The sequence below is a fragment of the Anabrus simplex genome, chromosome 8, assembly GCF_040414725.1.
Source record: "Anabrus simplex isolate iqAnaSimp1 chromosome 8, ASM4041472v1, whole genome shotgun sequence".
In the NCBI taxonomy this organism is placed as follows: Eukaryota; Metazoa; Arthropoda; class Insecta; order Orthoptera; family Tettigoniidae; genus Anabrus; species Anabrus simplex.
The window spans coordinates 212780691-212796856 of NC_090272.1; positions in this window are offsets into that span (position 1 = coordinate 212780691).

The window sequence follows — 16166 nt, forward strand, 5'->3', positions numbered from 1 at the left end:
CAGCACGACGAATCCTCTCGGCCGTTATTCTTGGGTTTCTAGACCGGGAATAAGTTTGAGTGGTGTTTTAAAAAGTAGGAAAGATCACAACATCAAGATAAAGTTGGAATTCAAGAGGACAAATTGCGGCAAATATTCGTTTATAGGAAGATGAGTTAGGGATTGGGATACTTTACCAAGGAAATGTTCAATAAATTTCCAAATTCTTTGCAACTATTTAAGAAAAACTAGGTAAACAACAGATCGGGAATTCGCCAGCTTTAAATGCATATCAGTGACGATTGATTGATTGATTGATTGATTGATTGATTGATTGATTGATTGATTGATTGATTGATTGATTGATTGATTGATTGATTGATTGATTGATTGATTGATTGATTGATTGAGCCAGGATCGAAAGTGCCAAGTTGGGCTCACAAGACCAGCGTCCTTCTCCGCCCGGTTGCTGACAAACGCGCAAATCGAATCCCATGCGATTTCTAAAGCGAGGTCTGGATCACAACCATGGATTTAAACCGTATTTCAATTTACAAAAGGAGGTTGCATTAATCTTTTCAACCAAGACAGGAAACTTTAGTCCTAAACGGAGACCACGGCTGGTGTAGGTTTAAACACGTTACATTAATAGAGTCTTTTTTTCTACATGATTTGTTGAGCAGATTCTACAATCTGCTGCTTGCTGGTCCCCGTGGGCTGCCACCCAGTATTTCCGTAATATGGGCGTCCACATTCCAGCTGGAGAGCTCCGTTATGTGACGTCAGCTTGTCACTAGGAATATTAGTGTTCTAACTTTTCAGCCGGTCGCGCTGGGGTTACATTGCCCCACTCGTTGGGTCCCGGAATGCAGATCAAAACAAACGCTGTACCGTTTTTACAGCCATTAGTTCGTATAATTGTGATTTGTGCAGAACTACCTAATAACCTAACTAAATCTGAGTAGAATATGAATTAATTCGGTGAGATAAGGAACGGCCAGTAGTTGGTATAATTGTGATTTGTGCAGAACTACTTTAAACATGGGTACATCTGAGGACATACTGAATTAGTTTGATAAGAGGAGAATGATTTGGTGGATTTCGACCAGAGGAAGAAACATATTGAGACATATAACAGTAACCGTGGTTCTTTTCAGGTTGATGAATATGATTAGTGTGTTAGTTTCTTGACAGCACGATACAACCTTGAAGACAGATTAGTCCGGGGAAGTGTACCCTTGATAACAAAAAATCATTCATGTATTGTGAACATAACAGGTCATGAGTCTCGACAATGTTCACGACAATTGTTACTTGGACGTAAAAGCATTATCTCTAATAGTTTTGAAGTTACTTCCAGTGACACACAAGCCCCATTAAAAAACCTACGAAGGATAATATAACTAATATTACATTACTAATAAAGATTTAATAGGCTATATAGACTACTTAAAACAATAATTAAAACAGGATATTTCACTAGGGATCCAGTAAATTGAATAATATAACTTACAACGTTCACACTAATTTTCCTTTTTAAATTTATTCAAATCTATAAAATTATGTTGGGAAGTTCTTGTGAATTTCACTCTTAGCCTTTGAAAGAAAGAAGATATGTCTAGGACGGATTTCCTTCTGACGCCACCTCGATGTCAATGGATGTAATCACTATTGCGTATTTCTTTGGTGGTTAACGGCATGATGTGTTGTCTATATGAAGATGTTCAATATTATTAGGCCTTTCGAAGCACTTACACAAATGGAGTTACGTATCTCGCGCAATGTTACTGGTGTCCAAACAGCGCACTAACCGGCAGCGTCTTTGAAAGGTGTGGCAATCCAACTGATGAGCCCACCTCTACATTGGGGCGTAACGCTGGTAATTTCACGACTGTAGAGATCTAAAATCTTTGAATACTTTAATATTTACAAACTGTGAAATGAAATTACGGTTACCTTCTGGCAAATGAATATCTAAAACAAGTATAATATATCAGTTTTTCCGCATCGTGTAGATGTGAGTCTGGCAGACAATCGACACAGACAGTATCTCGTTTTGAAAGTTAGGCACAAGTTCTGGTACACTTTTAAACAGTAGAATGGGGACGAAGGGATTGCGGAACTACTGTTTATATTTTCGTAGTACTTTTTTGTTTGTTATGTAATTTCAGGAAACGAAAGAGATACGAGTGTTTATTTCTTATTAATAAATTCGCATCCGCCTCTGTGGTGTAGTGGTTAGTGTGATGAGCTGCCACCGCGGAGGCCCGGGTTCAATTCCCGGCTCTGCCACGAAGTTTGGAAATGGTACGAGGACTGGACCGGGGCCAATTATGCCTCAGAAGGCCGCCTGGGCGAGGTACTCGTCCTCCTACCCAGTTGTATCCCGCAAACCCAAAAGTTTTACGCTCCAGGACACTGCCCTTGAGGCGATAGAGGTGGGATCCCTCAACTGAATCCGAGGGGAAAACCGAACCTGGAGGGTAAACGGATTAAGAAAGAAAGAAAGAAAGAAAGAAAGAAAGAAAGAAAGAATAATGTGCAATGTCAGACAATATAGAGGTGTAACGATAAGGCTCTACCAAACTTTGAGGGCACCTTCCTCACATGTATTATATGAGCATGGATCTGGAAAAGCTTTATTTCCATGTTAGAACTGATTCTCTGCAACTCTACATAGTATATTAATCATGGAAAACACACAGGAACAGCATAACACATGGAACTCTTTTTTTAATGAAATGTTCAAATGTCTTCCGTTAGCGATACACGCATCAACCCGCCTTCGCATTAAACAGTGCAACCAGGATTCAGTGAGACGGCGCGTTAATGCGCATATCACTGCTAGGTTAGGAATGGAAGCGTTACGGCTATGGCTTTTATGGTACAGCGCTGCATTTTACTGAGAAACCACTGAAAACCATCTTCAGAGTAGCCAACTGTGAGGCTCGATTCCACATCTCCTGATTGTAAGCTCACAGCTGCCCGACTCGTAGCACGAAGCCGAATCGCTCGTTCACGATCTCAACTAGGATCCTGTGTCTGCCACTCATGTATCACCTCTCAGGAAGATTTGATCTCTCGCTATTGCTGCTGTCATGACGAGTAATGAAATGTTCCGTTTCGGGCGTTGACTCGTGATTAGAAGTTCACGAAGAAGGCGTATCTCAAGCTATCGCAATGACTCACCTCCTGAGGAGGTTAGCGTGCTGGCCTTTGGTCACAGCGGTCCCGGGTTCGATTCCCGGTAGGGTCGGGAATTTTAACCATAATTGGTTAATTTCGCTGGCACAGGGGCTGGGTGTATGTGTCGTCGTCATCATCATTTCATCCTCATCACGACGCGCAGGTCGCCTACGGGTGTCAAATAAAAACACCTGCACCTGGCGAGCCGAACATGTTCTCTGACACTCCCGGCACTAAAAGCCATACGCAATTTCATTTCACTGCCTCCTGAGGATGGCTCCGTGATGTTCAAACCTAATAGCTGCATCAATTAAACCATCTTAGCTGTCGTTTCTTTATTTCGAAAGCTATAATGTTCATCCTCACATTAGATCTACTGCTTTCAGATATGTCGACACTACACAATATCAGAAAAAAAAAATTCAACATTTGCTGGTGGTTCCTTTTACTTAGCTCCTGAAACGAACTTCTGCAATATTAACACCCTTTACGTTGTCATTTCAACAGTTTTACCGAACGGAACCGAATTTATTAGCCTTTTTGTAGCACACTTGGTCGCCATCATCTTTAAGATGTCAAGTCTATATGGTGCGACACCGTGGTCAGCTTGTTCGAGTCCCGTTCGTCGAAAAATTCTCACCATTAGAATGTTGGCCGGAATGGTACGAAAGGTGGTGGTAAACAATTTATTTGTAATAATTAGATTGTGTCCCAAGAACCTGGATTCAGTTCCAAAACATTCCGCTGTGCTCATACGGAGTGAGGGCATATGACGCTGTTGACGGTGATTCGTTTGTCCGATGGAGACGTAAAACCTTGAGCAGACCCCTTGGTGCTATTCGCAGGAGTAGGCTATGTGCTGGTACCGAGTTTCAGCCTATTCTTTCCTACTATCACATACGACGTTATTAATTTCATCTCATTAACTCCTCTGTTGAGGAAGGGCATCCGGCTTTAAACCTCCCGCCCAAAAACTAAATGAAGCTGGATGGCGCCAATACCCCCAGAAATAGCTGGAATAAGCTGAAGAAACTTTAAAGTTATAGCGGGGAAACAAGAGTAGGCATGACAAGCATATTCCAGTAGTTACTAGCAGACCCGTGCGAGAAATCTCGCATGTTCATAAAGTATGTGGTGGAGTTGCCCCCTGGTGAACTAAGGAATACACAGATCAGTACAATATTAGACGGTCTTACTTACCACTTAATGTAATCACATAAATGTAATCACATAAATGGGATTGTAAATAAAGGGTACAGATCTCTGCACATGGTTATGAGGGTGTTTAGGGGTTGTAGTAAGGATGTAAAGGAGAGTGCATATAAGTCTCTGGTAAGACCCCAACTAGAGTATGGTTCCAGTGTATGGGACCCTCACCAGGATTACCTGATTCAAGAACTGGAAAAAATCCAAAGAAAAGCAGCTCGATTTGTTCTGGGTGATTTCCGACAAAAGAGTAGCGTTACAAAAATGTTGCAATGTTTGGGTTGGAAAGAATTGAGAGAAAGAAGAAGAGCTGCTCGACTAAGTGGTATGTCCCGAGCTGTCAGCGGAGAGATGGCGTGGAATGACATTAGTAGACGAATAGGTTTGAATGGCGTCTATAAAAGTAGGAAAGATCACAATATGAAGATAAAGTTGGAATTCAAGAGGACAAACTGGGGCAAATATTCATTTATAGGAAGGGGAGTTAGGGATTGGAATAACTTACCAAGGGAGATGTTCAATAAACTTCCAATTTCTTTGAAATCATTTCGGAAAAGGCTAGGAAAGCAACAGCTAGGGAATCTGCCACCTGGGCGACTGCCCTAAATGCAGATCAGTATTGATTGATTGATTGATTGATTGATTGATTGATTGATTGATTGATTGATTGATTGATTTTTTTATGGTATCTACTTGAACGGAAGCAAATGCAAGTGCATTATTATACTGACGAATGTTCCGGAGGATTTTTGGTTTGGCTGTTATTCTTTTCTTAACTGATAATTACAGCATGCTATAATGACATAAAACAGGCGACCAACCGGCCTAAATGTGAAGTGGACAGCAATGTTGGCGCGTACAGCAACAGTATTTGCAAATCGCACACTTCGTACAGTTTTTAAAACTCACTTTTTAAAGAAATGATCGATATTTATGGCATGGGAGTGCAATTCGTCACTGCTAATGTCTATTCTCTTTCTTTTGAATGCTCATTTGTCACGATCGGTTACTTGTGAGCGCCGCAAAAGGGATCTATATTGCTGAAATAATATATATGATGCAGAAACGACAAAATTTGCATCGGATAGGCTACCATGGTGAGCTTCATCAAACCAGTCTATGGACTGGATTTAAGTCCTCTTGTACACGATCAAACGTTTATCAAATCCAAGACTTCGGAAGACCTCACAAAAATTTTCAATACTTCACAAGACTCCTTGTCAAATCGCTTGCAGCACTTGAGAAGTCTTCAAAAGACTTTTTTTTTTTGCTAGGGGCTTTACGTCGCTCCGACACAGATACGTCTTATGGCGACGATGGGACAGGAAAGGCCTAGGAGTTGGAAGGAAGCGGCCGTGGCCTTAATTAAGGTACAGCCCCAGCATTTGCCTGGTGTGAAAATGGGAAACCACGGAAAACCATCTTCAGGGCTGCCGATAGTGGGATTCGAACCTACTATCTCCCGGATGCAAGCTCACAGCCGCGCGCCTCAACGCGCACGACCAACTCGCCCGGTTTCAAAAGACTTGAAAGTGAATTAGAACATATTCAAATCGATCAAAGAATTGCCAAGTCTTTGACAGAATTGACCAATGGAGTATTAACGGTACGCGGTAAGCCGCTGAGCATGCTGGGAATGTCGGTACCGGAATCAAAACAACAAAAATGGCTTCGTCTTCAATATTCAGCGGACTCCGTAGAGAACCGCAATAAAATGAATAAAAGGGCAGTGTACGAGGAGATTGCAAGAGAATTTCTCAAGGAGGTGGACAGCTTTCTGTGTTTAATACCGTACGGTAACCTACAAGTAAACACTATCAGCATTGTACGATCGATGATCAATTGCTAATATGTTTTCATGTAATACGATATGAATTTCCGTTGCATTGCTATAATTTGCATTCAGTTAATATATACCGCCTCTGTGGTGTAGTTGTTAGTGTGATTAGCTGCGACCCCGGAGGCCTGGATTCGATTCCCGGCTTGCCACCAAATTTAAAAAGTGGTACGAGGGCTGGAACGGGGTCCACTCAGCCTCGGGAGGTTAACTGAGTAGAGGTGTATTCGATTTCCACCTCAGCCATCCTTGAAGTGGTTTTCCTGCCCTTGAGGCGGTAGAGGTAGGATCCCTCGCGGAGTCCGAAGGAAAAACCAACCCTGGAGGGTAAACTAATTAAGAAACAAAGAAAGAAAGAATCAAAGAAAGAAGGAATATTCAGTACAACATAATCTCTGAAAATTATGTTATGGCAGTAAATACTTTGATGTTGAAGATAACCACATTAATATTTACCCCCTCCTAAATTATGGTTTATTGGGCGTTTCTCTTCTTTTTACTAATATATTCCACTCCTAGTCCAAGAACCACAATGTTGTTTGGGTTTCCTCCATCTTAAAACAAAATACTCCCATACGTTGCCAAATCTTTTCAAATCTTATCAAACCTTCAGCAATGTTGAACAATCTTTGACAAGATTTGACTGTTTTTTCTTTTGTGTGTGTGTGTGTGTGTGTGTGTGTGTGTGTGTGTGTGTGTGTGTGTGTGTGTGTGTGTGTGTGTGAAGTAATGAATTGAAGGAAAAAATCGATGATGTACAACATACATTAGACTCTACATTCAGTAACTCTATTCCCCATTCCGAAGAGTTTCCCTATAACTAAACGAGGCTGTTGACAAAAATATTCAAGCGACTAACATGAAGCAGCAACATTTTAATGTATTCAGAGAGATGTTGGTGACTCAACTCTTATGTGGAGCAGTGTGAAAGACAGCGGACAAAGACAGATTGTCTTTAGTTTCACAAGCTCTTAGAGCGAGGTCCTGTTTACGAGGTGTCAAGGATCGAGCAGACTTGTTATTGAGTCAATGGGCGCTCCTCAAGGTCGGGACATTGAGCTCCAGCTCATCCCTCGTGCTCCAAACATCATGATAATGGGAGTTATGACCTCCCCTCAGGGCTCGAACTGGGGGCCATGACACTGCAGCACGCAGTAAGGTCGATCGTGCTGCAACTTGTGGAACTCTGTGTGCAATGCTGTCGAGTCATTGGAGCAGTGAATGCTGCTGTATGTAATCAGCTCCTGTATACAGATCCGAGTGAGTCCAAGTTCGCCGGTTCGATGCCGGCTTACTTCAGTGGCATTTGAAGTTTGTCTTACCTTCTGTCGACAGATCAGAGATACGTAAAACAACTCTTATGGGGGAGAATCGCGACACTCAGCCTCTCCAAAAGTCATAGAACTAGTAAGGAGGCTTAGAGCTACACGGCCCGTACCGCGGTGAGAGTGGTGTTTATTATTTTAAAGGGAAATGCAGATGAGCAACCATCCTCTTTTAGCACTAATCAGAAAGGACAAAATGGTTTCCTGTTTGAAAGAAAATCAAATAGTCATAAATATGTCTTTCAATAAATGAAACAGTTCAATCTGTGGATTGTCGCTTAAGTGCGGCCAGTATTCAGTATTCGGCAGATAGTGTGTTCGAACCCCACTGTCGGCAGCCCTGAAGATGGTTTTCCGTAGTTTCCCATGTTCACATCAGGCAAATGCTGGGGCTGTACCTTAATTAAGGCCACGGCGGCTTCCTTCCCATTCCTAGCCCTTTGCTCTCCCATTGTCCCCATAAGACCTATCTGTGTCGATGCGACGTAAAGCCAATCTGTGGATCACTGAGTCTGCAGAAGATCTCTGAATGCTGTGGAGAAAGAGTGCAAGATTAAAATAAATGCATCCAAAATGAAAGTAATGGAGTGCACTCCAACGAAGTCGGGTGATCCACGAAATATTAGGTAAGGAAATGAAGTATTACAGGAATATTGTTACTTAGGTAGCAGAATAACCAACGTTGGCAGAAATCATAATGTCATTGCCTTTACGTCCCACTAACTACTTCTCGGAGACGCCGAGGTGCCGGAGTTTAGTCCCGCAAAGGCTGATGTATTTGAGCACCTTCAAATATCACCGGACTGAGCCAGGATCGAACTTTTCAAGTTGGGTTCAGAAGGCCAGCGCCTCAGCCCGGCAAATGGCAGAAGTAGGGAGGACATAAAATGCAGACTATCACAAGCAAGGAAGGTCTTTCCGAAGTATATAAATTTTCTCATTTCGAACATTGATATATAGGAATTAAAAAGACATTTTTGAAGACTTTCGTTTGGAGCGTGGCGTTGTACTGGACTGAAACCTGGACAATAACTAGCTCAGAAAGAAAGAGAATAGAAGGTGTTGAAATGTGGTGTTATAGAAGAATGCTGAAGGTGAGTTGGGTAGACTGAATCACGAATGAAGAGATACGAATCGAGTTGGTGAGAGGAGAACAGTTTGTCGAAATTTCATCACAGGTGGAGATAAAATGATAGGACACATCTTCAGACACCCGGACTTGCTCAGTTGGTTTTTGAGGGAAGTGTAGGGGGGTAAAAACGGTGGGGGTAGACTACGATATGAATATGACAAGAATATTAGAGTAGATATAGGACGCAGTGGTTACGTAGAAATGAAAATGTTACCACAGGACAGGGTGGCATGGAGGGCTGCGTCAAACAAGTCTATGGACTGATTACCCATACAACAACAATAATTAATCTTTCTTCTTGTGCCCATCTTAATACAGTTCTCTTCATTCACACACAGAACATTATATCACACTACCAACCACCACAGAAGCACGGAGTAGTGAATACTGGGGACAAGAAGGTCTTTGAAGTATCAGAGTGTGCCATCTGCGATTTGCGCCCGACTTGAGATATCCATTTCCGACATCAGGTGTGACGACTTGTCACGTGAGATTTTATGGCATTTTTTCAATGCAAGGCCGCAACCTTGGCACGAGTATCAAGCCACTTATAAACAGTACATTTTAACAGCTGATCACAAGGACAATATTTCGCTAGATAAATACAAGCCTGGTTAAAAGTAGAGCAGTGTTTGGGCTGATATAACAACTAGCAATTACTCTCTGAGAGTAACGAGATACTTGTGTCGGGGTGTTTAGAATAATAATTGAAGTTGATATAAGTAAAATTCGTGGAATACTTAATACTGACATTCAGTGTCACTATTATTAGAGGATGATAACCACATTTCAAATATTCACTGGCGTGTGTAAAAAGTAACTAGTATAATAAATACATTTCTAGAGTGTGATCTGAACCACTATTTCTCACGTTCCCTATGGGATAGTATAAAACCGACAAATCTCCTAACTCACCCTCATTTCAAGCAATTCAAGTTTGCTATTGAGAAAGACAGCATCAAGTATAAAGTTCGTATTGTGAATAACGACGAGTGCTGATTAACAAGGGATCTCGTGGTCGTTCTGTTGTACAAGTTGTTTTGGACATAAGTAAGTTATGTCTTATGTCTGTGGGTCATGCGAAAATGTGTGTAACGTGAGATGCGACAAAGTGTGTGATGGAAGTGTAACCATAGTAACCGTGCAGGCAGTGATGTAAGGTATGGATGGATGGCCGGACAATGTTACCTAGTAACCGTGCAGGCAGTGATGTAAGGTATGGATGGATGGCCGGACAATGTTACCTAGTAACCGTGCAGGCTATGTCTTATGGCTGGCTGCCATCTGAAATTAACAGCTGTTGATAGCAGGCCATGACCGGGAGACATTTATGATCATTTGATTTTCGCAAAGGGAAAGGTGTGTTTTTTATTTATTTATTTATTTATTTATTTATTTATTTATTTATTTATTTATTATTTATATATAACAACTTGCTTTACGTTCGCCTTTCGCCTGTTCGCCTTTCCTCCAACTTAAAACAAACTTTTATCAAACCTTACTAAATCTTTTCAAATCTTGCGAAACCGTCAGCAATGCTGAACAATCTTTGCCAATATTTGACAACTTTACTACAATTGGCTTTACGTCGCACCGACACAGGTAGGTCTTACGGCGACGACGAGACAGGAAATGGCTAGGAGTGGGAAGGAAGTGACTGTCGCCTTAATTCAGGTACGGCCCCAGCATTTGCATCACCCAAATGCAATTGTAGAAGTTTCAGTTAACTTTGAGAATTGTGGCATCTAGAGATAAGTCAACTATACTGTGGATATGAACGGAGATTTCTGTTACACTTCAGCGCAAGATTTCCTTAGTTGTAGATGAATTTCAACCACGCCGGCTACCCAGTCTTAACAGTTATCAATCCGGGGACCACAATCCAGCCGTTTTCAGGATGGAAAATCACACTAGGTTAAATCGACACTTAACTGTTTATCTATGCAAATAATTTAATATCTGTTCGTACGATGTAGATGAAAGTGTCAAGTGGTAAAGGTTAGAAATTTCACTCTCAATCTCTACTAGATTCCATCGATGTGTTTTCTAAGCTTCGTATTCATAGTTCGATTAGTTAGTCTATTACATTCTCCGTGTGCACGGTGTTTCTAAAATACATGGCATAATTTAAGGGTTAGTTTCCTCACACATAGGGATGGAACATGTTTATATAAGCGTGAGTCAGTAGATGTGTAATTTTTTGGCCTCCAATATCACCTGATCTGAACCCGTCGAACTTCTTTGTGCGGAGTTACCCAAACTTTTGGTGTACGTGATTGCTGTGGAGGATGAAGCAACATTTCTTGGCAGAATTGTAGGGTCCTTTCAGACATTACGTACAACACAGGGCATATTCGAGGGTGCTCGTAACTGCAATTTACGACGAGCATAAGCGTGCAGTATGGTAGGTGGTGGGCATTACGAACACCTCTTGTAAGGTAATGACGGTAATGACCGGAGTACATCAGTACATATAACAGAGCCCACAACACCTAGGTTCCAGTCCACGACAGAGTCTGATATCTCGGATGGTGAATTTAGAAGACGACATAATAATGAATTTTACACACATGTAGAAAATATCACACAGACACCATTCGCAGGAAGAGAATTGTCTTCTATAGCCACATCGCTTGTATGAATGCTATAAGGCTAAGCAATAGGATCTTTAATTACTTTCTCAACAACAAAAACAACAAAAGAAACAAAAGACACAAGGAGGCCTGGTTCAGTTCACCGAGGCAGAGAAAGACTTGCAAGAAGTGGGGATAACACAAGAGGATATCCAGAAACGTATTCCGTGCAAGAAGAAACTCCAGGAGCATCGTGGTTTCCAAGAAAAGCCGAAACTAAAAATTGGCAAAACATGGACTGAAGCGAGGAAGGAACAGCATAGGATTCGAATGCGGGAATACTGGACGAAAGTGAAAGTCCAAACACAAGGCAAAGGTAAAGGACAGCTAAAATAAAGTGGTTCATAGATGGCCGAAACGATACCAAGAGGAAGAAGAAGAAGATCAGGACGAATAATAAGCGAACCCCACTGTCGGCAGCCCTGAAGATGGTTTTCCGTGATTTCCCATCTTGACACAAGGCACATGCTTGGGGCCACAGCCGTTCCCCACCCCTTCGTCGCCATAAGACCTTGATGTGTCTGTGCGACGTAATGCAATTGTAAAAATAATAATAACAACACTTTATTAAATGAATGAAATGCTTGAGAATCTTTGAATTTGTGCAGTACTTATGATGATAGGCGACGAAAGTTCCCACGTTATGTGTTGGTCCATATTGGATTTATATCGTTTATGATGCAGTTAATGTTGACCATTAAGTCGTCAAATATTTGGAGCATTTATGTGAAGTTAGCGAGAATGATTTTGGATTCTATCGTGATACATTTCGGAGCATCTGAGAAAGATTCTGGACACACCATCCACTCCTATGAAGGCACAATGCTACGGACAGAATATCGCCTTAAAGGATGGTGGATCTTTAAAGTATTTCGAGTTAGCTTTATCATTAGATTATTATCAGCGCGTGTTTTTGGTGTTTCTCAGTACTTTGATATCGAAGGTGATTTATTCCACTTGTGACATTTATGACCATGTGTGTCATCTGATAGGCCAAGCAAGTGATCACGTTTTTATACAGTCACAATCCACTAACATTTGTCGTGGAACAATGTATTAACGTGTGGACATTAAGTGTAATCTCCTGAGTAAGATAAACTTATAACTTTTTAATACGATTTGCGACTTTTAGCCCAGTAATATTTTTTGTGACATTTATTCTTGTGCATTTGTATTTATTGGACACATTTGTTCATTGTGTTGTGTGACAAGTTTTTATAGCCATGTGTTGTGTTATAAACTACAGTATCATTTCGTTATCATCCGTGTTCGTGATGATTGTTGTTCGTTGTTTTCTTTTGTACCAGCGTTGTTCATATTTGGTCTAGCGTTGTTTTCTTTCGTTCCGGAACCGAGGGCCGTACAACTGCATTTGTTTCTCTGTGTTAGTACAGGATGGATGCAGAATCAAATGTGTTCGATACTGAAGCAATTTATTACTGAAATTCAGAAAAATAAATGTATACTGACTTATACAAGTGAAATAATAATACCTGACATATGATCTGTGATACGTTTCTGATAAATTATTAATTGAGGAAGTACAGAGGTGAAAAAACAAAGTAGGTAATAATTAAAATAATTTTCAAAATTGTTCATATTTACTGTTGCTTCCTTCTCCTCATAAGAAGTAGCAATGTCGATGCTTCTACTCGATACTAACAGGGCGAATGACCTAGATATTAGGCTTCTTAAAGCAACAATCGTAATCGACAATGATGAGGGAATGAACTGAATTTTTGCAAACGAAATAGATACACATAGAAACAGGTATTGAGATGCCTTGGCTTTGAAAGTTGCCAAGTCATTTGTACACGAAGTTGAGAGTAGTAAATGCCTCCAGTTGAGATCTGTTGCATGTAGCAGGTGCCGAGGAGGGCCAATGGCAGAGATATACGAGGACACATTCGATATAAGTCTGTGTTACGAGGAAGGAAAAGTTCATATTGGCGCCCACATGAAAACAATAACTGCTCCATGCAAAGCTATTACTGTACAAGTTGAAACACCTGGAGGAGTCTGACTGCTATGATTTTTCCAATGATACATATTTCTTCTAGAATCAGAAGATGAAGATGAGAAAAGGAAAGGTGGTTATGTGCATATCCTTATCATGTTCCCCGTGTTATTCCCAACACTACTCCAACGATCCTTTCTCATCCGTCTCCCAACTTCCCTTAACAAGAGTGTAAAATGTAAGAGAGGGCCACATATGCGGCCTAACGAACATAGCATCTAATAAAAGTACATTCCAGAGGAGTGTAAATAAGCTCGTAAAATAAATTCATTTGAAGTGGTTTCCTGCCATCTTGACCTAATACGAGTTGTTTATGAACTTTGGTGTCCTCACGGGTTTTGATATGGGCCTGATCTTGATATGTTTGTTATGTTTCATAATGAAAGTTTATATTTGTTAATTTGTCTGTTGGCAATACAAGGGCAAAGTGCTCAGGGTAGCTGTATCCTGTACTTTGTAAATTAATAAATACATACATTTATTTATTTTATTTTATTTGCCGTCCAGGTGGGTTTTCTCCCCGGACTTAGCGAGGGATCCCACCTCTACCGCCTTAAGTGCAGTGTCCTATAAGTGAGACCTTTGGTCGGGGGTACAACTGGGGAGGAGGATCAGTACCTCGCCCAGGCGACCTCACCTGCTATGCTGAACAGGGGCCTTGTGGCAGATGGGAAAATTGGAAAGGATACGCAAGGAAGAGGGAAGGAAGCAGCCGTGGCATTAAGTTATGTATCATCCCGGCATTTGCCTGGAGGAGAAGTGGGAAACCACGGAAATCCACTTCGAGGATGGCTGAGGAGGCAATCGAACCCCCTTCTCATCAGTTGACCTCACGAGGCCGAGTAGACCCCGTTCCAGTCCTCGTTCCACTTTTCAAATTTCGTGGCAGGGCCGGGAATCGAATCCGGGCCTCCGGGAGTGGCAGGTAATCACACTAACCACTACACCAGAGAGGCAGACAAATAAATAAATAAATAAATAAATAAATAAATAAATAAATAAATAAAGTACCCTCATTGGGATGGTGAGTAACGACGGGCATGTAATGTCACCCCACATCTTTCCACAGACTCTTGGGAAGAATGCTGCTGACTGCAATGATGTGGTAGAGATACAGTAGTTATGAAGGCCTACCTAAGGCTGCTGTCTTCCCGGTCATATTATATTTCAGTCGCTAAGTTGCGTAAAATCTTCCTTTGTTAGTGTCAGGTTAAATATCTAGAAAGAAAAATGGAAACAGTGGCAGATCATTGTGATGGCTGTGGTTGATAAGAGAAGTTCGAACCCAGAATTTTCCGAATGCAAGTCTACAGCTCCACGCAGCCTACTCGATCTGTTTCATATAATTCTGAACGTGTTCAACAAACGCTCACCTTGAAACACAACAACGTTAACTGTTGTGCAAGGATATAACAAGACGTGTCTTACAAACGAGGTCTCGGTGACATAACAACGAGCTTCTTAATGTCTCAGTGACGAAACTGGGTAGTGACAGGGTAAGTTAGATATGGCGAGGTTCATTTGTTTCTTCAGCACTTACTGTCAGCGCAGAAAGAATGTAAACCCGAGTTTGAAGCTGAATATCTGCAGAACCAGCCGGTCTGTTCTCACGAGATAAATTTCACAATTCAGCTTCAATTATGTTGGGCAAGTGGAAGCCCGTCCGGTGGCCGTGTCTTTATGGTTTGACACTATAGTAAACTGGTTCGAGTCCCGTTGATGGAAAAAAGTCGCCATCAGAATGTTGGCTGGCAGGGTAGGAGAAATGGTGGTATACAATTTGTAATCACTAGGGTTTAATTCCAAACCTCTTCACAGTGTGCAAATGAAGTGAGGGCAAATGATACTGTTGATGGTGATTCGTCCGTCGGATGGGGACGTTAAGCCTTCAGCAGACCCCTTGGTGTTATTCGACAGGAGTAGGCTATGTGCCGACACCAGGTTTTACCATCTCCCTAGCTTATTCTTTTCATCATCACAAATCCAGAATCGGAGGTCGCCTATGGACGTCAACTAGAATTATCTGCACCAGGTATCTCCAGGAGCCCCATGATATCACATTACATCATAATAAAATGGAAATATATTTTTTTACACTGAATTAAAGACATGTTTGGGGGTCGCGAACGAAAACAGAGCGCTTTAAAAAAAACCTTTTAGGAACAAACCTGAACTTTGGGAGATGGTTATGTAGACACGAATGACTAGAGCTATTGTTACCACACTTTAATAACGTATGCCAAAAACATTTATAAATATTGAGTTAAGATATCTCAGTGATGTTATGTTCTTAAGGAGCTCTTGTTGATTTTGTAGAACCGCGGTGTCTGGGAATCAAACGCTCTACATCGTTGGCCTGTGCTTTGGTCGTTTGTAGTATAGAAAATGGAAGCATTACAGGGTGAAAACAAAGTCCCATTACACCCTATGGATTACAGACAGACATGTCAATGAATTATTTTATATTGCTCTAAGTGGTGGTATACTGTGTAAGTCATGGCCGACGGGTGGACTCCTCTTACACCATGGAGAACGGATCGTAATGAACACGCGGAATGACTCCACAAAGGGAAAATTAATGAGAAATATTCCGCATGATTTCACTGTACGGTTTCAGAAACCTTCACTACCAAAACCAATATTACGATGTGGAAAAGAAAAGCTCTTTATACGTGGCTGCTCGAAAGATGAGCGCCGCTCACGACGACCATCAATAGGACAAGAAGTCCATCCGTAGGCGATCACAGGAATGGTAGAGATACAGTAGTTATGGCTGCTGTCTTCCCGGTCATATTATATTCCAGTCGCTAAGTTGCGTAAAATCTTCCTTTGTTAGTGTCAGGTTAAATAT